General features: G+C 38.3%; 1 protein-coding gene and 1 long non-coding RNA gene across 2 annotated transcripts in view; both read left to right on the top strand.

Moving 5' to 3' along the window:
• Positions 1-27,559, top strand: part of LOC117397927 (netrin receptor UNC5D-like) — a 311,830-nt gene that overhangs the window by 149,413 nt on the left and 134,858 nt on the right. The window lies entirely within an intron of this gene.
• Positions 8,036-22,197, top strand: LOC131720960 (uncharacterized). Its single transcript, XR_009319789.1, has 4 exons — positions 8,036-8,527; positions 16,037-16,242; positions 17,039-17,083; positions 21,419-22,197. It is a non-coding gene; the product is annotated as an uncharacterized LOC131720960 (long non-coding RNA).

Raw genomic sequence — 27,559 nt, 5'->3', positions numbered from 1 at the left:
GTTGGCCTCATCAGAGAGGTAATTTAACAGCATGTTTGAAATGTCTGGGACTTCTGATCGTGGTGTTAATACAGAATGCCAGGGTGGCCTTAATATTGAAAGTGTCTTTCTCTAGCAAAAGTTATGCTACATATTTACATGTAAATACTGTGGAATTGTAACAGTGCGGAGGCTTGGCGTGAACCAGCAATCCTGAGCGCCGCAAGCGAGCATTTAAACCACAATGCAAAAGAGCCAGGCTCCTTTGCATCCGTGATTTTACAGGGCACTGGACAGAATCCGTAACGGCAGTGTATCACACAACACTGCCCCAAATCAACTTGAAAAATGCATTTTTCAATGTCAGAGACTTAAATCAATGTTTAAGTAATGTATTGGTAAACAATCTCCCACGGTGTGCTGAAATAACATATTTATACAGTAGGGAGATTAAATAGTGTCTAGTTGTGTGAAGTCTTCAATTAATAAATGGTTGAAGTCTGTTTACTAAATGTATTTCACTACAGTGAAGGATCTCTTTTGTCAAGAAATCTTTTTCTTTCTTTAAAAAATAGAATTTTAGTTTTAAATAATCATTCCTCTGTGTTACTGTCTCCAATTACCCTGTAGTATACATACTGTACATAATGGCAGCTATCACTGTGATCAAAGCCATAAAAAGAGTGGTTGAACATCCTGAGAAAGAAGATTCTTATCATTGAGATGTCAATGTACTCCACATTAATGGAACAAAATGTAATGTACCCAACTGTATACGACAAACGCAGAGGTCGTTTGGTATCTGATCATGCATTTCTGCTTAAACCATTCTCAGTAATTTGTGTGAAACAATACCATGCTCAGGTTACCATTCCTGGAACCCTAGTGGCAGCTCATTGTAATGCAATCATTTATAATTGTGTAAATGAAGTGTTTAAACTGCAGTCATTTCTGTGTTTTATCAGTGCGTGCCGTACCTTTGTTCACCTTAGTATAGTTTGGGATGGAATTGAATATATGGGATAATCAAGTAGCAGTGTCTGGTTACAGAGAGAATGTTTACACAGCATTAGTAAACGGATCTGGAAATGATTAACCATTGGCCAAGTGGAGATTGTTTCATGCATGCAATGCAGGATATTAAAGTTTGTGGTTCCTTACGTCTGTGTGGTTTTAGAAAGGATGTTGTGAGCTCATCTAAGGCTGGTCCTGAGCAGTATAGAGGTGGGACTTTACAAAAGAAACCAGTGCCGTGCTAGAACTATACCACATTTATAGTATTTAATTCAATTGCAGGTCTCATCTGGGGCTGTAGAATAATTTCATCACTGTAATTACATGTTTAGCAATATAACTGCATGCCTGAGGGTATACTTACAGTAAATGGTTTGTGTTGTTGTAATACATGTATGTCTAGCTATGTTCTGATTAAATTACCTAAATAATTTTATAAAAACTAATACACACTGTTTATCCAAAACCTCTGCGCAATGTTCCAAATCCATTACAGGACTTCTATTGGTTCTAGGGTGTCTTCAGGGCAACACACTGGTACAATAATGGTTTTAAACTTTTCTGTCAGTGATGGTTCTAGTGACTTATACAGAGGTCTAAATGTTGATTGCATGTTTTATATTCAAAACCTCAAGTACTGGAAAAGCTCTACGTATTTAAAATATTTTTTGTGTGTGTGAGTGTGTGTGTGTTTGTGTGGCCACAATGTCCTTTTTGTATTGTGGGGACCAGAATTGAACACTGGTTTTTAAATGCAGTTTCACCAGTGCATTATCTGGTTACTTTTCTAAAAAAAAAAAAAAAAAGGCATGCTTTACTTCAATCAATGTAAACTGAACACTGAAAACAAATTAACAGCTTAGCAAAATAAATAAACAAAGTGTTCTCTCTGGTGAAATAAAGTTTACTAGAAAAGTAGCTGATGAAGGTTTCTCCATGATTAAGTATTTTAGGATATCTCTCTAAAGTTAGGCAGTGAACGTTCAGAAAGGGGGTGCTAGATTGCATGGAAATCAGTTCTGTTGCTGCAGACAGAAAAAGGTAGACTCTCATTCCAGCTTCACACTTTCCCATTGGTGACAGGGGATTCACCTTCAGTGATGAAGAACCCATCAGGTAGACCAGATAAGTCTCTCCTCCCTGGACTTCAAGCAGTCAGCCTGTCAATATAATTGGCACCTTATCTGTCAATTGACTGCCTGGAAACTGACATTCATTACACATAATAATGCAGTCTGACTCTGTCAGTCCCACAGGGAATTGAACCTGCTGGACGCAATGTGTGAGGAATAATTACAGCAGGCTTGCAATGTGAATTTCAGAGCTCAGTGATGGCATGTCATTCACTTTAAAATACAGCAAGGGACTATCCATAAAGGAAAGCTTGAAAAATACCACTAGAGTTAGCATTATAAAACCGGGGTGTATTACCACTAGCTAACAGACCCATAGAAAACCATAGTAAAAGCACAGCAAAGTGTAATGAAGCATAGTGAAAGCATTGTAAAGCACAGAGAGGTATGGCAAATCATATGTAAAACCATGGTAAACGGATAGTATACCCATGGGAAAAGTGCAAATGGACTGTGAGAAACTTTGAACAGCTATCAACAAGGGATTTGGAACACATATTGTACAGTGCTGCTGACACTAGCACACTGCCTGGTACTGATATTGTACCATGGTCTGTAATATATTACCAGTGTGTAGCTCATATTCTACTGTGATGCATCTGTGGTACCAATGGTTCATACCATTGTAGCTGTCAGCTTTCCCCTTAAGGCAGAACCATTGTATTGCCATTATAGTGCAGCAGGTATTCAGACACCACCTGAGCCTCACATTCATGTTCTGCACATAGTACTGTATGTTGGGCCAAATGGGGTCCTTATATTTGCTGTGCAGGAAGTGAACTGAAATAAGCCTTGGTTAGCGCACTTTTAATCTGTGCATTTTGACAACTGTGCAAGGTGTCACAGTCCCTTTTTTTAAGGCAGAAGAAATTAAGGGGCCACTTGGATTTTTACATTTTAATATGTATACACTTCAGGTTTTAAGAAGATGGAAATAATTGCTAATTAATTCACCTTTTCCGCTGATATCCCTCTGCTTTTCCTGAAATCTGGTGGCTGACACTGATGCTTATGGAAATGACACTTCCTGCTAAAAAAAGAAAATAGCGAGAAGAAAGAAGAAATAAGCAAAGAGTAAGTAGCATACTGTAGTTGTGATAGAACCTAACAAAATACAGACATAATTATCAATCTAAACAATGATATATTTAAATACCGCTCTGGGAACCAAGGTTGTGAAAAGTACAGGTGAGTCTTTCTGTCTTTAAAAATACTGCTGCTTAGATCAATTGAATATCCCTTCAAGTCTAAACAAGGGGCTACAATATTTACAATAGTAAAGTAATATTACCTCAAGAACAATAGTGGGCATATTGAGCTGGCAATGTAAACAAAATTAAATGCAAAAGGAAACTCAAGCTGACAATGTGACATATAGTAACTAGTGACAAACTAATTAGGTAGCCAAATCTCAGCCACATTCAATTCAGTTATTTGCTACTTGCAGTTGAGTTACTTTTACGAAAAATGATGCAAATCCCCAAATGAAATAAGTTTGGTGGTTTCAGCTTAGCCCCCATAAAACCACAACAACTATGTACAATGTAATGGTAAAAGATAATTGAGTATTGCGAGGAAACTGAGTAAAAAACAAGCCTGTATATGACTTGTCAGCATCATCAGAGTTCATTTTTCCCTACTTTTCCACAAGCACCAAAAGACATTTACAAAACAATGAATAGAATTTGAAGCTTTTCTCCCATCATCAGTGTAAAAAGAAGAACTCGGTTCTTGAACCTAATTCCTTGATCCTTCATCATGCAAATCCTTTGCACCCTGTCTGATTTAGTCTCAGTTTCTGTCAGTGGCCAGCGGCAGCTGAGCAGGGCTTCAGTGTGACTGATTAAGCTGTGTGTCAGTAACTGCTGCTAAAGCACACATATCGAACCCACAAACCACTTCACTTGACTCGCCACAAAGTCTTGTTCTAAACTATAAATCTACCAATTGTTGAAAACAAAGCTTAAAGTTACATGGTTTTGTACTAAGGGGAAATGGTAGCACAACGGTGGCACTGGTACAGTATAATGGTACCACAGTGTTGTATGAACCATGCATTGGCAGTATATGAGTATTAGCTTGGGGCATGTTCATTTCAAAGCAGTCTGAAGGAGGTAGAATTTTAGGTGAATACGACATGTGTAGGGTGTCTCCTGTTGTGCTGTTCTCAGCGGCAGTAATGAAGACACTACCAGGAATTTCTTTTTGGCTCTAAAAAGTGCCATTTAAATTTTTTAGCTCTTTCAGAAAGGTGGATTTAGCTCTTTTTCACTCCCAGCAACCACACCGCTGCAGAGCGCAGGCTGCGTGTAATATAGGCTCATCCTCACTGCTTATTGGCTGGGGTTACAGTAGGTGATTTGCATAACCTTCCACCACTCACACAGCACAGTGAGTCTGCAGGGGGCGGTACGCACACACACACAACAGGAGGCAGGCAGAGACACACACAGAGAAAGTAACATGCAGCAACTCATACACACACAGCAATAAAATAACAGTGATTATCACAAACCCCTCCGCCAGCTCAGCACAGAACACACAAAGTCCCTACTTTCAATCTTGTTTGACCCAATGCTGCAGTACAGATGTGTGCAAATTGGGCGATAGAACCACAAAGCTGTTTCGCCAGCTTACACTGTGTAAAATTAGGGCACTTATAATAAGACATCCTATACACAACTTATTAACTTATTAATAACCACAAAAGCAAACTGAGTTCCAATAATTTCAGTCTTATTAATGGAAGAATACTATATGTGCTCTTTGCTGGAGAAATACTGTTTTCTAAACCATTTTAAAGTAATTGGAAAAGTGTGAAATCCAAAGATTTATAAAAAGCTTCAAAACTGTAACCTTTTTAAGAATCTGGACCAGAACATTTGTTCTAGCATTCGAAGGAAGTGTAAGCACTTGTACAGGTGGGCACGTCAGCTCTCGTCAAGAATAATAAGACTTCCAGTCCAATCTTCTGTTTTTCCAGATGCACCCCTGGCATACGTGGGGCATGGCGCCCAAGCTACCCATCTGGTTGTTAGACGCAGTTTTTTAGACATTCATCAACCTGGCTTCTGCCTTACAGGCAAGCTTAAGCGCTGTCAGTGTTGCGCTCAGCTTACCTGCCAAGCTGTCAGCTCTCTTTATGTCTAAGACATCTGCAGAGGCCTTTGCTTTGCTCTAAAGAGCTCAGGCATTGCATTGAGCATGCGGAGTACTTGGTATTCCACCTTACAAGGTTTATCCATGTATCCAAATATTTTACACTACATAAAAATCTTATATATGGGTATTTATTCTGGCATAATCAAACCACAAAGTCAGATCTAATTTTATTCTGCTAGCTTTGCGTGGTGCTTAACATGTTCACTTCAGCAGGTGTACATTTCTAAATTAATTTTGACCTCCACCAGTTATTCATAAAACCAAAAATGACTTTCGCATTAATATAGTACAGATTTTAAGGAGTTTCAATGGTTGCTTTTTTAAATCTCCCTTTCTATTTTATGGTTTTTGTTGGTTCTGGGTTCTGTTGCTCCAGTATTGATGAATTGATGCGTTTCATTTGTCTCTAAATCTGCTTTTACCTGGCCTTGCGTTGAGCTTGCCTGGAGAATCCTAAGTCCTGAAACAACCTTTCAACTGGCCCATAGCTGTATAAATGTAGATGGGTAGTTGAAAGGTCACATTGTCACAGGATAGAGACACGCTCACAGCAACATATTCCTCAAGAATGTATTCTTCACTTCTTTTTTTTTTTTTTAAATCTATTTACCATCCTATATTCTTCATATCGGTACAGTTCAGCTGCTGTGAAAAAAACAGGTACCTCTCAGAAATCTATTCAACTGCAAAGTTAATTCTAAGTGGTGACATCAGAATATCCCGCGTACCTCAGCCCCGTAATGGTATTCTGTTCATCAACTTTTTCCCTGTTTTAAATGACAAGGACAATGGACTGAATAAAGGTTGGTCATCAATAAAAAGCTAGCGTCTGTGTATGCTTTACAGTATGTCAACACTCCCAGAGATATTCCCGTCATACACAGACGTTCTTCATCCTATATTGAACCCACTTTGTCCCTTGGCTAGTTTTGAGAGGTAAAAGCTAATCTTTATGTACAAGAATTGCCACTGTGCTATCCAAGCCCAAATATAGAATGTAGCAGCATTTGAGCATCACTTGGCTCATAATGTTGACTGCTTCCTTCACCATTGCCGCAGGATTTCTGGGATCAAGAGGTAAGCATGATGCCCATTGAGATTTCCTTTCCAAGCCAAGCAGTATATCCTAAAGCAGCCAAGCTGTCTTGGTGTATTTGTTTTGGACTGTGAAGTGCTGCTTCACAAATCCACAGCAATCCAAGAGCCTGCACCCTGCTAGCTACGGTTCTGATCTCTTCAGGATCTCAGACACTAGAGAGGATCTGCTCAGTGCCTGAACTGTGGCCTGGTCAGATTGAAATGTCATTTGAATTATTTGTTCACCGTCTTTATATGATGTGGTTCTGATGCTCCAATATTGAGTTATTGTGATTATTTCTCTAGAAATCTTGTCATCTAGCGCTGAACAGCTTTTTTTTTTTTTAATGAGAAAGTCTGTTCAGTCCAAAGGCAGTTTCCTACAAAAGCTCACAGACAGTTAAAGACAAACATAGAGACAACTTATAATAACTCTGTATTGGATCAACAGAACCCAGAACCACTCAACAATTAGGAATGTTACAGTTGGGGTCCCCCAGGGTTCTGTATAGGGCCACTATTCAGTGTGTATATGAAAGATCTACCACATGTGTGTCCTAGAATTGATCTCCAAATGTACGCTGACGATACAGTTTTGTATGTTTCTGCCAAAACTAGTCAAGAGGCTGCCTGTAAGGTAACTACGACTATGACAGAGGTGACAAATTGGCTGGACCACTCTTGTCTAACTCTGAATGTGAAAAAAAAAACAGTGGGAATGTGTTTTACCATTAAACAAAATTCAATTGGAAATAATTTTGATATTTTAATTAAAGGAGATAAATTCAGGAATAATAATAGATTCTCAATTAACTTTTAAAAAGCACATTAAAAAGGTGATTACAATGACAAAATTCAATCTGTATAATTTTAGGTATATTAGAAGTAATTTATCAACGATTGCTGCTAAATTATATTTGCACTCCATGATTTTGTCGCATTTAGCGTACTGTATAACCACTTGATCACAAACGGGGAAATCTGTTGTTCAGCCAATTCACTCTTTGCATAAACAAAGCCTAAAAACTCTAGACAATGCAATTTCACCATTGTGAAATTCTTACAAAATACAATTTAAGTTTTGATAATTTTATACATTATTCATATGGAGTTCTGATTTTTAAGTCTCTGCATGAACTTGTTCCTCCACCATTAGAACAATTCCATTAGAATCACCAGAGCAGCCCAATGATAGTTGTGTGGAGGCAAGACGTACTACATTTGCACAAACTGCATTCTCAATTAAAGGTGTAATATTCTGGAATTCATGAACAGATGTTATAAAAAAATCTCATGAACTTAAGGATTTTGCTTAAACTTAAAGTATGGTTAAAATCAAAACAAACATGTACTCATCGATTGGGAGGGTTGTATTGTTGTTTATTCTGCAATTGATTGTTGATTTGCTTATCTTTGTTCTCACCTGCACAGGGACTAGCAATGAAAATTAGCTTTTAGCTACATTTGTGTACAATGCATCATATGACATGTTCATTTATGTAAAAAATTGTACTATCAAATAAATAGAATAAAAAAACAAAACAAAAAACACTATTTGCAAACATAATAAAAGGCAAGGCAATGGTGAAAAAATAAAATTACATTTGAAACTATTTTAAAATAGGGATCCTACCTGGACAAAACCTCTTATTGTTCTTAAACGAAGAAAAGTGTTCTATAGTTAAATACATACCGTTCCTGGCTCATTTAATTTAACCAAATACTCCATCATTAAAAGATTATTTGATCGTATTACGCATCAGGTATGTATTACATAATGTATTGTAGCCTGACCTTATATATATATATATATATATATAATCATGATATCCCAAACAGTTAAAAAGAACAAAAAGATAATTAATTCCCTTTTAACTGTCAACTCCAGTCTGGCATTTGTGAAAAATCATCGACTTAAGCTGGCTTGAAAGAAGTGGAACTCTTGCTCATGCATTGTAATGACGGGAGGCAGCTCGAGAGCCCGCTAGCCCACACGGATCGCAATTAAAAGCCCCCCTGTGACGGCCTAACAGAACGCTGTCAATTCATGTTTTATGCAAATCAAGCTCCACCAGCCAGGGCACGGAAAGACTCCCGAGGAGGAACACTGATTCACGGGGGACCGTCTGTGTCTCAGCACAGCCGAGCATCACGTTACAAAGGTGAGAGGAATTAATGGAACCTTGTAATGCTGGTTTTATCATTTAGCAAACAAAGTTAGTTTAAACCACTGTTAATCTAAATGTAAATAGAATACTAGATGGGCTGCAGTGAGGTTGTAATTATATCAAGGGGTTCTGGTGACATCATCAACCACACAAGCAAAGTTCCTGGCTCACATTTAGTCCACTCTTAACATTTTTATATAGAATACAAAGCTGGCTAAGAACATTGAGCTCCACGATGACAATGTCATGCAAGGTTTGTATTGAAGGCAGTTTTCTTTGTTGTGTTTTTATTTTCTTGGTCTCCGATGAATGATTCTCTCGCTTCTACTCTGAGAATTTTAAAACCGGCAGACATTTTCAGTGCTTGATTTATTTTGTATTTGTTTTTTTGCAGTAAAACGACAGTCAGCAGTTTAAAAGACTTACAGAGAATTCCAAGAAAATAGTTAGGAAAGTCATAAATTGGCGATGTGTTGTCACATTGCTTAATTATGATTAAATATACATCTCAAAAATGCAATCACATTTTCAATTCCAGTACTTTTGGTTTGTAAGCAGTGTTATAAGAATATGTTGTGATATTTTTAAAGAGGGAAACCAGCAATTGACTGATGTGATCTGGTGACAGAGTTCCATAGTGTTCCATAGTGTTCATTGACGAATCCACAGTTCTGTGTTTTCATGAAAATGTTTTGCCTTAAATGATCTTTGATTTTCTAAAGGCTTTACGGTAATGTTTTAGAATTGGGAAATAAACAAATATGATTAACCTTGGGTTATATTAATTGCTAAGTTTTCGTTTTGGTTGTGTTTCACTCCTTAAAAAAGAGTTAATTAAGACTGGAGAAAAAGGCTGCTAAATATTCTACAATAGGTAAACTGTGTATTTACTGCTCTGTTACTGTATGGTAGGATATTTAAGTCGTATTGTCCAAACCTTCATGATGCATGACTAATATAATGCAATTCAATCATTTAATATTTTGAAACCCATGGATGTAAACAGGAAATAGGAGTGAGTATAATTTAATAGCCCCATAGGTGGATTATATATAAATAACTGCAGTTTGACCTAAATTGCTTTTAAAGACAACGTCGCTGCCAGCAATGTAAGTAGCTATACAGAAAGTAAATTGGGAGTAAATGTATGCGTGGACATACACCTGATTAGTTTACATGTGTGCTGTGTTGAGCTTTCCATCCTCTTTAGCTCCATCTGGTGGATATAATCATCACTACAAACTAATTCAAAGTTGAATACAGTATTACTCCCGATTTGCACATAAACAGGTGGTTTTGGAACTTTTACCGGCATCAGTGCAATTTAATCAATTTCTTTCTAAGCCAGATAATTTTGTCAGAGGTCCTCTGACTTTTTTACAGGACATCAGGACCGTCTGTAAAATTACAAACTCATTCATCCTGTGTCTTTTTTACTCCTGTGCGAATCGACCATGTCAGTGTTATGTTATACCAGCCTTCACAATAAACCATAATATAATATTAAAATTGGTACTATCTTTCATGAGATTGGACAGCTCAGTATTATTGGGCATAACCAATTTGGGGACGGGCGAAAAGACAAAACATGATTGTCGACTCTTAAAAAAATTAATGTTTTTAACGGTGCATTTGAAGATATGTATGGAAATGCATATCACTCAAAGGACGAAATGGTTATGCTAGACTCTGGAAAAGAAGACCCAGTGAAATTAGTTATTTACACCCGGTTCATTGTTTACAAATCATGCACAAAAGCTCCTTCTCGGCCCCAACGTTGCATTTCATTATGAAGTTACTGACTTCCCTCGATAAAAAAACGAATCCATGTCTGGGAGGTCACTAGACGTCCACTGCTTTTGAGCAACTCTGAGGACACCTGGTTTTTAGTCCCGTGCGAATCATGCTTTATATTCAGTATCGCACTGTCCAAAAAATTGGGAATGTACTGTAAGTATGAGAAAATCCCAGCATCAAAGATTGTAATGTGATCCACAAGAGCTTTATAAGCTGTGTGCAACTATTCAGTAACAATCATGGGAACACTAAAGGATCTCAGGGATGTCCTTCCACAAGTCTCGTGCTACCAATGGAGAGCAGGTCATTGCAGATTAAGCCTGCAGATGTGACCGAGTACCAGACATGGTACAGTGGCCCAAATTCTAGACATCTTCAACACAGGACAAGGCCCACTTTTCACTCAAACAATAGGTAACAGTGATCTACCCACATTCTGGGCAGGCAATGTAGATTCTCAGGAAAAAAAAAAAAAATTCAAACAAATTCTAATGACACTATAACCACAGTAGATATGTATTACAAATTGTACTGTAAAATATTGCTCTGCATTCACTCCATTACAAAAGCGAAGTCCTTAGATTGAATATAAAAAATGACCATTATTCAAAACTACTGTATGTAAAATTGCAAAGGACAAGGGTCTTTAATTTTGCCTACAAGTGACAGCCAATTGAATATTTACTATCTCCCATACGGTGTATTGGCAGAAATTAATTTGTCTATTGCCACATTCATGTATCTATAAGAGTGAAACTGAGAAATAAGTGCAGTTTTTATTGCAAAGAATTTTCTTTCAAATTATACAGGTGTGGTATTTCTTGTTGCTTGCAGTGCAAACAGAAAAATATACAACTGCATTAAATCAAACATGTACATACACCTCTCATTGGTGATGGGAATGAAGCTTCAGTTGGTCTGACCCTACATAAACCAAATGAGGCAAACAGTGTCACAAAGCGAGGTTTAAGCAGGTTCAGTTGAACCATTACACCTGACCTGTGAGTGTTCCTCTTAGGAATCCTTTTACATTTCAGACATTGACGGTAGTGAAACATAATGATTTTACAGACACTGTCCAATTTCTACCACATTTTTCACAGTGCGCTATTTCAGGCAAGCCAAAAAGAACAGTTTTTCTAATATTTCTATACACAATTCTAAAGTAAGCCTGAAATGTTGTCCCCTTGCAATCAATATCAACTGTTAACTGAGGTTAAATTCCCTGCTGGTGCAGAAAAAAATAGTTTGTAAGTTCACATGGATTAGAAAAACATCTTTATTATAAAATCCAGTGATTAGTCATGTGACCTCCCAAACACAAAGCAGAGACACAAGAAACAGATGCAATAGGTTGTTTTCTCCCTTTTCGGGTTACATAGTTTACTTTACCCTGACACAACACCCACTCTTAAGTATCACTTGTTCACTTGTGCTCATTTAAGTTATTTTTGCATCCATATTTTAATGTGAATGCCATTTTTAAACAACATAATCTTTTCATATTTATCTCATAATTGGCTGCATGGCGGGCCAGCAGAGTGAAAAGAAGCGGTCGGCTGACAGCACACGTTTCCATGATGTTTAGTCCTGAAGCCCTGTACCAACAATGGTATCTGGGCAGGATTTTATTTTAACACACAACAAAAATAAACAGTCCAGCATTGCAGAAAACAAACAAGAAAACTACCTGGAATACCAGCAATGGTAAACTCAGGTTTCAAATAAAAAGAGTAAACAAAAACATCACAGTTACAAAAACAACAACAAAGGAAGCACAGGTTTTCTCTGTGCTGCTGCAGTGGATTTCCTCTCACTGCCTCTTTGCTTCCTTCTGAGGAATAAAGAATAGTCCTGGGTTTTTTCCACCATGGTAATCCACCAGGGTTTTCCAAAGCTTCAGGATTCAGTGAATTACAGCAGGTTTGTAAAAGCAAAACAACAAAGCACAGCCGCGTCTTTTCCGTGTTTTCATTACAGGACAGGGAGACCGAATGGCAAAACCACGCTACCTAAATACCGCCGAGTCCCGCCCTGCAATCAGCGCACTGCCCCACGCCAGCCAATCAACGAGCACAGCACAGCTGATTGCAATGATAGGACTCGGCGGCCGCATGGTTCCGCATTGGGCCAAGATGGCCGCCTGACCAGGAACCCAGTCTGGTCAGAGTTTAGCCTCCTGACCCATTCACGGTCAGCCCTATGCAGCGCTGCCAGTGGTCGGGAGGGCGAATTACAACAGGGACTCCTTTCAGTCCTGTCACAGACCCTTATCATCCTTTAGTATAGGGAGGGTTAACCTTTCTTTTTGTAAAATATACCTGCAAATGAGTCCTGCTGTGTTCTGTCTGATCATTGGTAAAAAAAAAAAAAAAAAAAAAGCAAGCTGAATAAAAATCATCTGTCCCTAGGAGCAAAACCTTTTCTCTTGTCTAATGATGTGAAGTCCATAATGAGAACAACTTTAGCAAAGGTGATAATAATTAGGAGTCATGTAAAATAGCCTCCCTTCTGAAGCCGTGTTCAAGCGCTGTGTCTGGTAATGAGGGCTGGAAGTGATATTGAGATTCCCATTGAGTTCTGGCTTTGCTGTCAGATCCATTGAGAAGCACTTGTCCTAAATTAGTACGTAGGTTGTATACTAATAAATGACAACTCTGAGCTGATTTTAAATATCACACTGAGCACAAAGTTCAAAACCACCATTGGGACTTCATCATTATTGCAATCGATTACGCTAAAGAAACTCATTACCAGACCACAGGGTTGCCAGCAATGATGGAACAAGTTGTTTGAATACTGCATGTGGGTCCTGCCTGCAAAGCTTTAACTCATGAGTTAGCTGGATGATAATGAAACAGCTGTATAGTCATTAAAGAGTAGCTAATACAAATAATTCCACAAATCTGTTTTGCATTTCCCTTGGTTAAGTAGGTCTAGTATGCAGTAAAGAATCACATTATAACTTATATTTTCTTTTAAAAGATGATATCTGGTACTGCAAGTTCTCATGTTTCCATGCCTTACTCTGTTATACTTGCTAGGTCTTCTGTGAGGTGAAATGGCTTCAGCAGTGTCATCTGTTGCTCAATATGAACCACAGTGCAGTATTCCACATTTGCTAAGTAGTATATCCCAGCAATGTTGTATTCAGAACACATGTTAGTTTGCAGGCTACAGTTGGGTTTCTCTAAGGTAGTGCAGCAGTACCGGGGTGACTTTTTCAATGCTGCATTGTAAACATCCCGGTACTAAGTACTGGTGCTCAGTATTTATATAGGTCAACCCATGTTACATGTAAACATGGAAATTTAGAGAAATTGGGACATATCCAAATGCTGCAGACTCCTATACTGAATGCTAATTTTATATAAACTTACTGAATACATTTAGTAGCCCATATCCTACCATTAGTTCCTAGTACAGATTACAATCCCCATTGTAGGTCCACTGCATCCCCATGTTGAATCATTTTGTAAAGACGGAGTCTCAAGGGAAATCTCCTTAAACGATTCAAGTGATGAATAGTGATATTTCAGTACAAAATGCATCATGAAATGTAAAATGTAGCACAATACATAACAAAAACCCCTTGACACATGTCCTTGAAGGATACATGTTTTAGATGAATAATGTGTATGGATGCTGATCCACCGTATTTCATGAAAGCATTGCCCTGTTTTTACAAAGCTGCTGCTGCTTGTGAATTAAGTGTTCATGAAAGGTGCAAAGAACTGGCTACAGTCAGGCAAGGTCAATTGACTGTGACTAGCTTTTGTGACATTTCCATCTGCACTAGTCTGTAAAACTGAATCTCATCTCGTTCTATTAGCAAACTAGGGCTGTTGCCGGTCCCATCTACAGTCTACAATCTACAATCCAATCTGCAACTCAACACACAAGTAATCTGCATGTATCAGGTTTTTGTATCATGTGACATTAATTCACCAACCTGCAATATTTCCTTTACAGTAAATATATGTTCACAGCCTTCATGTTCAGTTTTTTTTTTTTCTGCATTCTGAGATTTCAAACCCGCCTCTGAGGTCCTTCTCATTAAATAGCTTCCACCATCAGCAACAGCTGGAGAGAGTGAGTTTTGCCAGCCCGCAATTCTAACTTGGGCTGAGTCCCAGTTGTAATCGATTTGATCTTGCTCTGCTGCTGCTGGAAATGAAGAAGTCTGATTTCAAATCATTTTCAAGTCTTACATCCCATACGGTTTACACTTTGCATGTTAACCCATTAAGTGCCATCATCCTCATTTGAGGACAGGCTACTTTGTAATGTGTGGAGCATTTTTAACTGGCATCTACCTGTTCTTTACATTTCCTCTAACTATATTGTTATGATAACTTACTCTAATTGTGTTACCCGCAAAAATTAAGTCTAAATGTAACTGTTAATTGTGCAAATATAGCCCTTAGATGCTTTTATGACAATTAAATACTATATATAATAAGAAACTGAGGCCTAAAAAATATAAATGTCTTGGTGTTTTCCTACCCACAGTGATAATAAAGCTCCAATTTCTATGTGTTGAGCTTCATAGCCAGCATGAAATTGCATTGCCCTGATTATGGGCATGTCTATATCAGGTGTTTATAACCACAATGAAGGATTTACTTTTTTCTGATTTAGAATGTATGACATTACATAAATACAGCTTGTGTTCTTTAATTGTAATTTGGTTCTTGATGGGTTAAGTTGCTGGTATAATGGGTTCTGGCAGACATTCATTATTGTCTGCTGTCTGTCACTTTGTATCCAGCAAAGTGCAAAAGGAGCACTGAGAAGTGTATGTAAAAAGTTAGGGAACAAACTTTATGTATTATGTAGCACAACCTTTATAAAATACAGAACAGTACATGGCATGGTAAAGCATATTCTTGCATTATAAAGCAGCATGGTATTAATGCAGTGTAAAATCCACAGTTCACATTCATCAAATGACTAAAAAAGAAATACTAAAAAATCATGGCTTTTTATACATTTTTTAAACTATTTGTTTACTTGGTTTTCAAAGAGATGTGTAAAATCTGCAGCAATGCAACAAACAGAATTGTATTAAGTTTCCTTTAGTAATTACTTTTTTTTCAGTTTTTAATACTGCATATTCTACCACTGAGTGTTACTCTAGTTATTTAAATCCTGCAAAACAGTTACACAGAGTTGATAGAAAACAAGTTAGGAGAATCCTGTTCAGTTGATCAAGTTAATACAGTTATCTGATTCAATGCAGGCAGGCATCCCCCCCACCGTCCCATCTCATTAAACCACGCTGATGACTTCAGGTGACACTGCTACCACCTGCCACAGCTGCTTTTTTCAGCTGTTATTTCCTTTTTCATTACGAGGTGAGGCTCATGTCAAGGCAGCTGTTGGTGAAATAAAAAGAGACCCAGGTTGCAAGTCACAATTAGTGTATGTAAAAATGCATTTGATTATAATTCATAGAAATGTCATGCTACATTGATCAAATAACCAACTCCAGGGTCATTATGGAGTGAAAATTCCAGAACAAATTGAAGGTAGTTTTATTTTTTAACTATAAAAACTACACATTCAAAATACAGATATGGGCAGGAATGCAGTATTATATTTTTCAGAATTGTTTATTTTATGGATGGGGTTTAATTTATTCATTTAGCTGTATTTACCTTGATTGTGATTTTAGTGCGTTTTTTTTTTGTGTTTTTTTGGCAGTACTTTATGTTTCAAAGTCTAGAGAAACGTCATAGAAGAACCTGAAGTTTGTTTTTGATGGGTTATATGACAACAAAGCATAGTCACTGGCAGCCTGCTTGGGACAGAGTGGGTTTCAAAATTTGATGCACACTATCAAGTTGTGAGGATCCTGTATCAAAGTAGGACAGCCGGTATTTTACTGGACAAATCGGTACAGTTGAAAGGTATGTAACAATTTGTTATGACACTCAAAACTGAAGTATCTTTAAAGTCTCCCAACCTCCTTATTCTGGCCTTGGTGGCTACTTACTGCAGCGAATTGTAAACAGTGGTGTGCTGCAGCCAGATGCTTTTAATTGCCAACACCCTTTCTATTTCTGGCACAATTCATTTTGAAGTGCAGGTGTTAATGAATTAGATGCACCGACTTTGCAGCGTGAGCCTGAAATGCTCAGGCCCCGTGTTGAAGCAAGCTCTTTCATGACAGCACTCCCGCTTCTCTACCTGTGCTAATTAGAAAGCACTGATCATCTCTCACTGCAACCTGACAGCCCATTCCTCCAAAACAGGACTCCCAATTACCAGCCTGATGATTACCAAGCTGTCCGATGTCCTCGTTTCAGGCAGTGCGGTGTCAAGTGAACAGTCTGATGAAATTATTTGCAATACTGAGCTTTTCAAAAGGTTTCAACCCAGAATATATTTTTTGATTATTTAAATAAAATATATTATTGGTAGTCTGGCGTTACCTTCTTTAACAGCAGTCTGGAAAAGTTTCATATTTCATATCATATCAAACGTTATTTAATTCATCCAGACAGTAAAAGAGTGCTCAGTTTCTAACACCACTGACTAATTCAAACCAGCATTCATCGGTGCAAAACTTGTACAGATTGACGACTGTTTGTAAAATTGGTTCCAGGAAAGAGGTTTTAAAGGGCTAACATGTTATTGGTAGGGAATATCTTAGCTTATATATTATTGTTGTTTATATTCACTTTGTATCATTTTGTGTTTCAGTTGTCACATCCTGGGGACTTTTGAAAAACCTGTACCTAATATCAGGTTGGTCTACAGTTTGCCGTGATCACAGCCTTAACAAGGGCTGTTAATCCATTCAGTCGTTAAAATTTCACACAATTGATGCAGAGAGGTAGGCAGAGAATCGTGATGACAACTGCAGTGTTCAAGTTCATCCCAATCATGCTCACCTGGTTTGAGATCCAGGGATTGTGTAGGTCATGGAAGATGACGGAAGTCTCTGTCATGCTCCTCAAGTCATTCATGTTCAATTCTAAAAGTAACCATCGCCATCAGGGTACAAGTGCAGCATTGCTGGGTGGACTTGATCCGCAAAGATGCTTAAGTAAATGATGGCATTCCTTCAGCCTTCCAAAATAATGAAGGGACTCTAAGTATACCAGGAGAACATGCCCCACACCAAGGTGCTGCCAAATCCAATTGGGTAGACAGGTCGTAATAGAGGCCCTGTTTACCAGATTCTTTTGTCGGTAGCTTTGTATATTCTGTGTGTGCTACTGTGTGTTAAAACCCTTTGTCTTTTTTTAAACTAACGAATCGTACTGTCAACATCATGAATCTTAATTAGCACACAAACCCTAGAGTCAATATCTTAGAAAATGTTTTCATGGAATACCTGTGTAAACAAATAAAATAATAAGAGGGGATCTAGCACCTAATAGGATAGATTCTGCCAAACTTTCCCCTGCCCATTATGTCAGTCACTCGAGCTCCTCGGTTTTAATTAAATCAGTCTCTCACAGTCCCATTTGGATTAGTGCCTCCAAGTCTGGGTCAATACCGTAAAGTATCTAAAGATTGAGCTCGCTCGATAAATCAATTTCTACAACACTTCAGACCTTTTCTACCAAGCGAGGAACCAGTGACTTTCCAGCAACGAGCTGTATGTCAAAGGAGGTATTATTTCTCAGGCTGTAAAATCATTAAGAGGTCTGGCTCTACTGGTTAGCTCAATACTATAGTTACTCCAGTAACACAGTCCTGCTAAGGCTGGGTTTTTTTTGCTGTGGGAAAACCAGGACTGAGAGCTGACTTTTTGGAAGCTGATTGGTGATATTAGTTGCTCTGAATCCAGCAATGGATATTAACCTTTTGAATATCAAATTACAAAAACACTGAGATTAAAAAAATAATAATATTCGATAAAGCAGCAAAGCCGGTAAAAGTGGATGTGAGTTTGTCATTAGAACTGAAATAAGCTTATTTCTTTTCTTTTCTTTTTTTTTTACAGTTGTTTGTGTATGAATATCTCTAGATCTTTTACAATCCCCAAACAAAAGTTTGTTTTTTTTGCAATCTGAACAAAAAAAGCAAACATTTATTTACATTTCCATATTTCTACATTTAATTATAACTCAAGTATGAGAAATTGCAATTAAGTATGTGTCAAAATTCCGGTGCATCTTATCCTGTGTGCAGATGTCATCCTGTGCGGAGGACATATGGTGTAGTTTTAAAGCTAGAACAACAACACCACTTTAAAAAAAAAAAGTTTTAATTGCAGTCCCTGAATGCAACCCCTTTTGTGATTTGTATTGAGTTAAGGGTGTTATGGTTACGGTCTCTCTTATTCAAACAGAAAGCACACGGTTTGAGAAGCCCTGCTTTGCTTGACAGTCCACTCTCCCCAAGATGCGCTTATACAGTAATAATAATAATAATGGTAATTTTGCTTATATGCTTACTAAATATTTTTTCGTCAGCTGAATCTGCTTAATGAAAGCTGTATTTCTCAAATGCGGTTGATTGAAAAATGAACTTGCTAGCATGTGTCGTCAGTGAAGGGAACAAGTGGGTTCAATAGCTGAATATTCCGAGCTGCAGCCTGCCCAAACCACTTTTTTTTTTTTTTCAAAGTAATAAGTTACTGTAACCAGTTACAATTTTGTTCAAGTAGCTTGCACAGTAACTGCAACAGAGATTACTTTTTGCACACACCCTGATGGTCCCATCACTGCAGAGACTCAGGTCTATGAGCAGACTCTGCGGTTGAAAAAGAACATTAGTTAAGGCTTGTAAATCTTAGCAGAACAGCAATAGAGATTGATACAGAACACTCATCACAGGGTAGTAAATAGGTAAGTAATTGAATATTCTGAAACTGTAGCTGGTGAACCGTATCCCTTTAAGGGGAACATGATTTTTTTTTTCAAACCTTTATATCTCAGAACCTGCAGAGGGCTGAGAGATGGTTTGATATGGTATGTTGTGGCATTGTTTCTTGAAATGTTTATTTTGTTTGATGGGTTAGTCATTTTATAGAATGAAAAGTTTGATGAAAATGTGTTTCACAATTGAAATGTACAGGGGGTAGGCAAAATAAAAGATAAACACCTGCCATAACACTGGCAATGGTGTTTAGAGATTCCACAGGCAGCTAGGACAGATCCTATGCAATAGTGCAAGGTGTTTACATTGTTTTGGAGGGATATTAATGTTTCTCAGTGATACTAGCCTCCAGTTCCTTCAAGGGATCACAATCTACAGCGAAGTCTGATGTGTAATGAAGTCAGTTTGGGGTGCTACTATACTGAAGGACACATATTCAAGTGTGAAGGACAGGGTTTTCTTAGTAGAAAAGTGTCAAGGGCATGGTTTTGTAGCTGTACATGCAAACGTGTGTGTCACATATTGCAAGTGTTTCCATTTTTTTCCGAGCCAAATTGTACAGCAACCTTCATATCCCAGCCATGGCGGAGAGGGGGGGGGGGCGGATGGGGGGGGGGGGGGGGGGGAGAGAGGGGAAGAGTGATGCTCTTTGAAAGAGAATTGTGTTTTGGCATTGTCGCTTGAAATCATTTCCTGATATGCTGACTGTGACGGGATGACAGAGGGTGAGACTCAGAGACAGTTTTAAAAGTTCAAATATAAAGCTTTTATTCAACAAAACACACCAAATAAACTGGCACAAGGGCCAAACAAAAGGTTTCAAACATAAATAAAACAAAACTCACAAATTAGGCTTCAATCCTTCCTGCTCTTCAAACAAAAAAAAACACAGCAAACAAAAACAGCCCGCTTTCCCGCTTTCCCTCCTGTTTCTGGAACTCTCCCTCTGCCCCCACTGTGAGGCTGAGGCCTCCTTATATACCAGGTGGCTGGGACTGATTGCAGCAATTAGCTCAATCCCAACCACCTGAAGCAATTTATAGGTAGGGCAGGGGATTAACCCTGTCCCTGCCGATCTAAACTAAAACTAATAGGCAGGGCCTCATCCTGCCACACTGACTCATTTTAGATTAAATTTGTGGGGTTCAATATGGAGAATGTATATTTTAGAATGACGTAGAGAGAAAATATACATGCAGTCTTGAAATGTTAAAAAATAAATCCCAATATCAAACAATATTTTACAAAAATATATACCAGAACCACTGTACCTTACATAACCCATAAACCATAGGATAATTGATGAAGCCTCCTTTATTCTTTATGACAGACATTTTTATAAGTTTGTCCAAAAGTCTGAGCAGTGAACTTTTAGAAATAGCTGAACCTTTCAGAAGACATTTAGAATGAATAATAAAGGCATCATCCAAACTGTATTTTTAGCTTTGTTTTCTTTATTAAATGTGACACTAGAGTACCATTGCTGGTACTCCAGTGTCAGCACTGTGTTGTTAATTAAATCTACGTGCCTGTCATGGATAGGCTTTGTGGTGATGTCAGACCAGGAAGTAGACAGATACAGTACTTGGGTGAGTAAAGATGCTGATGCACAAGTTTATTATTAATAAAACATTTTAACAAACAAAATACAGAACAAACAAAACGGCACGGTGGCCAAAATAAATAGTGAACACAAACCGCAAAACAAATATCGTGCTGGTGCCCGTACCTCCTGTCTGTACACCCAAGCCCGAGTGAGAAATGCATGCTCCTTTGAAGCAGCTGTGCCAGGACTTGATTGCTAATCATTTAATCTAGCCCCGGCACAGTCTGCACATGAAATAATTGTGACTTCTCCATGCCCACATACCAATCCTACAATTTAAATCACCTGTGCTACATAAATCACACTATACAAATAAACCAAATACACCCAGGGGCGGGGGGTACCCCGTCACAGCGCCTGTGCGGCGTGTCAACACCAATGCTCTATGTCTGCCTCATTATTATTCAGTGACAACCCACATATGTAACATCACCCTATTACAGATGTCATTCAGGGTTTTAACAGAGATGTACTGGATGGGTGCTGTGGGATAGTGTGTAGGTGGTAGATGTCCTAATAATGTATTACAAATGGTAGACTGATAGTTATAATTTTAATCTGTCATCTTGTGACCTGTTTGTGCAAATTACACTGTACAGTGCTAAACAAGCCTGTTTGTCCCAATTTCGTATCCCTCACCGCAGCAATTCCCCTCAGCAGCTCAGGAGAACTGAAGATCAGTGGGCATCCTCCAATGCCACGACCAAACCAGTTGCCGCTTTACACCCAGGAACTCGAGAGCAGATGTTGGTGAGCTACTAGCTTCTGGAGGACAAGCGTCAGCCCTGCAGGTCTCAGCTTGAGCTCAGCAGATGCCTGGCCAGTAGGGTCCGCCGTAGCGGGATGAGGAGAAACAATCCCTGCTGGTTTTGCCTTCCTCAGGGGCGCCACAGCCAAGGTGACAGTCCTTCTGGAATCCACAGCCAGGATGCGAATCTGCGCTCCCCTGACTGCATGACTCACCCTGCACACCACGTGCCCCTGCTTTTACCAGGGACCCCCAACCTTTTTAGGTATAAAAAAAGTTTAAATACATCTTTAAAACTTCCTCTCATCAATGCAGTGCATCTTGATTTATTTCTCACACGTTTCAGATTAGTTCTGAAAGCCCTGCTGGTAGGAAGCTTTGTGTGTGCCGCCACCATCTAACCTGTAATGAGCTCACCAGAGAGTTAACATTAGAACTTTAGAAACACTCTCTTCTTTCAGCGCCTCTGTGAAAGGAACTCATTTTAATTTACTGTTGTTATTTGTGAATGGAAACTCTTAAGGGAAGCACCAGGAGTTTAGTGATGCCATGAAGGACACAATACAGAAGGAAATAACAGAAATAGGCCCCCTATGTGTACTTTTAACCAGAGCTTACAGCTGTTAGTGCTAATTACAATGTAGCATGTTCTAATAAAGTATTTACTAATCACATCAAGGCAAGGTTATTTTATTGTATTCTCCTGGGACTGCAATGTCAGTTGTTTTTTGTGTTTTACTCACAGGGTCTAAGCGAACATTTCTCATTCGTAAATTAAAAAGGTGATGTTTCCTGCTTAGTATTAGATTGGAGAGAACTTTTCATTCGCACATCCAGCTTGTGAAAAAGAAAAGAAACTCAGCAGCCATACACATACAGGTTTATGTTTCCCTTATGGGCAAATCACAGGCAATTTGACCCCTCCGTAGTAAATGTATTACATGGTCAATTTGCCAACAGTGGAAAATCTGGCCGATTGTAATTATCTCAAAATAACTTTTCTAGACTTGTATTGTATGTGTTTTTTTTATGTTTTCCAATCCTTTATGTTGTAGTTCCCTCATTTCTGCAACACATATGCAACATTTTCTGATTAGAATAAAACAGATTTTGATGTAAAACTATAAGAAACTACACAATGAAAATGATGAAAGCATTAGCCTAAACATACGGGTGGATTTCATTGTGGGATTCATTTCATCACCCTGTACTTTGCTGGGATAAGCCACAGGTGTTTTTTTGGAGAGTTTTTCCACCTGGATTGCATCAACCACTTATTTCTAGGGGTAAACACAAAGAGGTGGTTGTTGCAATAATGTCTGACATTCCCCCACTGCTGTAAATTCGTATTTGTTGTGATTAATGAAACATATTTAGTGTTATAGGTAGTGTACTGTATCTGTTCCCATAACATAATTTATAAATGACTATCAAAAAGATGCAAAGGAAACAAATGCATGAATGAGGACTGAAATAAATACAGTACCCAACACCAGCGTACAGGGTTATTTCGGGCAGCTGTTTATATCAGAAAAATAGCGTTTGCCGTTTGCCATTCCCATTGATTTCAATAACAAAGGCATTGTTTATACCGTGTTAAGCACGCCATATATTTCATGCAAACTCAGCTGTTTGGATCGTTATGTGCTATTCACATAGATTTAAATAACAAATGCACTGCTTATTACTGTAGTAATCGTTCTTACTAATTTATTATCAGTATTATTTATTTCTTAGCAGACACCCTTATCCATGGCGACTTACAATTGTTACAAGATATCACATTATTTTTACATACAATTATCCATTTATACAGTTGGGTTTTTACTGGAGCAATCTAGGTAAAGTACCTTGCTCAAGGGTACAGCATCAGTGTCCCCTACCTGGGATTGAACCCACGACCCTCCAGTCAAGAGCTCTAACCACTACTTCACCCTGCTGCCCTAATCCACCAATCAGCTGTTTTCACCTTGTTACCTTGCCATTCACATAGATTTCAACACAAAAGGCAGCTCTTTACTGTAGTAAAAGCTTAACAGATCGATCAAGCAACTATTTGCACATTGTTACTGAGAGATTACCCCTGTACTGTACCTTGGCTATTACGCAGTACGCAGTGTCAGGTTTACAGCTTGAAAAAGCAGCAATGACTGCAACAGCAAGCATGGCTAGAAAGAGAAAAGCGATTCGCATCAGCACGAAAATTCAGTTTGTAAATAAAATGTCTCTGTTAGATACTGTGCGCTTGCTTAAGCATGCTTGGAACTCGGTGAGTCAGTAAACAATGTAACGTTGCTTCGAAAAAGCTGGGGTTTCTGTAGTTGAGGAGGAGAGTGCTGACGAAAATACAACTGAAACTCTTGACCAGAGGGGATGTCAGAGGAAGAATTCTCAGCTGTGTCACCTTAGTGACCAGGACGCTCTGCATGAAACAGACACCGATGACGTAGGCATGCGTGCTGCACTTGTAACACTGCGGCGTGCTATGGAGCAGCATCCGGATATAGAGCCGAATTGGGATTTTTTTAGAAAACGCTGAGTTTGCCGTGCATACTGGCAAAAAAAGCTTGTCTAGATGCGTATCACAGTGTTCTTCGCTGGAAACAATTTGCAGTAATGTAGCCTACCTGTACTGTATATTTCTGCACTTGCATTGCTTTTTTGCACTTTTTGTTACATTCACAGGTTTTAATACATCTTTTGTATTAGTGTAATGAGTGTCTTAATAAAGAGTTTGTTTTGATAACTGTACTGGTGATTGGGGGACATTTTGAATGTCAGGTTATTGTGTGGGAGTTTATACCATCCATCGCTTACTACGGGTGAATCACATTAACACAAACGCGCCCATTCTAAGCGGTGGCGACTGTAACAATATTCTACTGTACAGTGTTTCTTTAATAGGTCATTTGATACGGTGCAGCCAGGTTTATTTTACTCCTGAGAGATTTTATTTTAATGTGGTATAAATTATACTTTTGTTTTCTAGCTATTTAATTATCCATTTAATAATAATAGTTAATCAGCAAGAAACTCAAAGCCAGGGAACTGCTCCTATCTTCAGCTAAGCTAAGCTGATTTCTGCTTTGTAATGTCAGTGTTAGTTTCAGCAGAAAGACAGCGATCCATGTTAACTGGACTGGTTTTTTACTGAAACTTGTGAGGCAGTAATACCTTTCCCTAATGACCACAGTCTATCCATCGCTCTGTGTCTCCCAAATGATAATGCATGGCGCGTGACCACGGCCATCAGGGACTTGTCAGCGTTGTTAACCATGGCTGCCCATTGACAGCCTCTAATAGAAAATGCCATATGGGCTGAACAAGGTTAGTGTGTGTGGTTTCTCTTCATTATATGTGAGTTTTTCAGTCAGAGAATAGATCACCATCCCTTTCTTCAATTATATAAAAATATTGTTTTCAAAGATTAGTTTCTGCAAGACTGGTACAACATTAAATATTTGTATATTCTGAAATAAATCAAATAAATAATAATACAATTAATCAAATAAACCTTAATGATAAATTATAATTATAGTCCTACTATCCTTATAGTACCTTTTAAACATTGCAATTAATGTTAGCTGTATAAAACGCCAACCAAGATTATCTTTATTCCAGTTATTGTTTGTTTCGTAATCCTACGGAAGGTACTGTATCAAAAGATTGTCATCCCATTGGCTCGCTTTAATAAGAAAAGTGAAAATGGAAGGCCACTTGCCATAAGGATTTCCCTAGGAAAATATCAAAACCAACCTGGTCTCAGCAATGCCATGGATATATACCAAAAACTTCCAGGAAGCCATACACAACAGAAAGACTACACTAGTATACCCAGACCATCTTCTGTAACTAGACCTTCCTTGCACCAAGAGAGTATATAGCACATGCTTATAAAGTACTGGTTTTCAGGCAGACCATGGGGAAGTTCATGCAACAATTAGAAAGTTACAGTATATCATTTGCACCCATGTTGTTAGGATAAAATGGCATTCCAGACAGAAAGTGGTCAATGTCCCAATGGTTATCACATCCCTGAGGTAGCGAGGCAAATAAGGATTTACTGGAACATCTATTCAGGATAGTCCTACGACAAAGCCTTGGCTGTATAAAATTGGTTTGGGCTTTTGCCAATGGAAAAAAAGGGCTTTTGTGACAGGCATCTGGCATAACCTGCCTCTCTTAACCTAGCTTCCCTTTTGCAACAAAACTTATGCTGAAGAGCGGCAGGATTTGACTGGTGTATAATAGCAGATGTTCCTCGACAGTAAATCTTTCGACGCTCGTGCTGGCTAAGCAGGTCCAACACTGGTATTAAATAAAGGTTTATTAGCGTCACTCTGAACTTGGTTTATAGGCCATTCTACCAGGGCTTGACCAGGCCTTCAATATACTGTGTCTCCCATATAAATAAATCTATCTAAGCCGTGTGCCTTCCCGGGCCATCTCTGTGCCACTTTAATTTACTCTCTGACCTGTAAATCTCTTCAGGTAATTTTTACACCAGGAGAGAGAGAAAAAAACAGTGAAATGGTGCTTAAGGGTGAAAAAGGATTGTCCTTTCAAAGTAAATGAAACATTCCCCTGCTGCTTTGACACTTGTAAGAGGTTCGATGTGAAAGAGGCAATGGGTTAGAAATTACAGCTTTCAGAGGCACCCGGTTAAGAGCCGGAGCCATCGCTGATTAATCTCCAACCCGCTTATGATTTAAGTGGCTCATTCACAACTAAAGATCTTCATGCTCTTAAAAGAGAAGTACTTGAACTCTTAAATTGCTCCTTCTTAAGGGGAGGGTTTGAATATCTACAATCAACAGTCAATGCATTTGTAATTTACTTGAAGGATGTTTCATGATAAGCTGGATGTTGTCTACTGGTGCAAAGGTGGTTGCTATGGAGCAATGTTAGAGAAGGCCTTGAGTTTTATTATACCGTTGTTTTAGTTCTCTTGGTCAGAGGGTAGGGAAACCGGGGTGAGGTCTAGGCTGTGCAAGGCAAACAAAACAAAAATAGGTAAAAACTCTTTTAACAATGTCCATCTGTTCACATGTCTAGCAAATATAGCAATAGTATAAGAGAGATCACTTATTTTACTACTACAAAATGCACACTGCAGTTGTCTGTGGTCAAAGACACGGTAAAACGATTTTGTATCGATTTAGTATCTCGAACAGCAGCTTCATTAAACGATAGTATCCTGTAGTAAACTATTTGCAGCTCTGTATGGCCGATTTGCATGAGTAGGGTGAATTATTCACACATCAATAACAATACTCACTGAAGAAGTAAAGACTTTATTGCTTTTGACAATGAGAGTTACTCACTTTCCATTGAGGTTAAGGATCCCATTCAATCCAATTGAAACATTAGTGAATAATACTGCTGTCTGACCTATAGTGGTCTGAGTCACAATGTGGTTAGAGTGAGAAGGTTGCAGGAATTGTAAACCACTTGTACTGACAAAACATTGATTTTCAAATATTTTTGATGTATAACCAATGCTACTAGTAGCAGTAAGATAAAGCACAAACATTATACAATAACATTGACAGAACCCTTACTGCTGGTTTCACAGATCCTGATTAGAACTAATCTAGGACGACTGTACCTTACCTAATGTAGCATTGGATAGTCCACGGTTAGTGCTAATTGGGGTCTCTGAAACCAGCTGTTAAAGAAAAATATAAAAATTACAACTGGGGTACCATTATATATAGAATATCTTATCAGGTGATGTACGATAAAACTTACATTCACTCCATGAGACGTCACAGCGGATACCCACAAATAGCTTGCCATGAGTGGGCTTACTGGTGAGAATCGTACACAGAGCTCTATACTATATCTTTTATAATATATAGTTAAATAACAATCATTACAGACTATCTGACAAATACATTTAAGACGGATGTATCACATCAAATATTTATTCTACACATTAATATAATAGTATATATACTATTGCACAGTGGTCCAGGTATTACATATTTGTCTTGATATGATATCATGGTTACTGCAATGGATTACCAGTGTATAA

The sequence above is a fragment of the Acipenser ruthenus genome, chromosome 46, assembly GCF_902713425.1.
Source record: "Acipenser ruthenus chromosome 46, fAciRut3.2 maternal haplotype, whole genome shotgun sequence".
In the NCBI taxonomy this organism is placed as follows: domain Eukaryota; kingdom Metazoa; phylum Chordata; class Actinopteri; order Acipenseriformes; family Acipenseridae; genus Acipenser; species Acipenser ruthenus.
The sequence above is the reverse complement of the archived record's forward strand: the minus strand, read 5'-3'. Positions and strand labels throughout refer to the sequence as shown.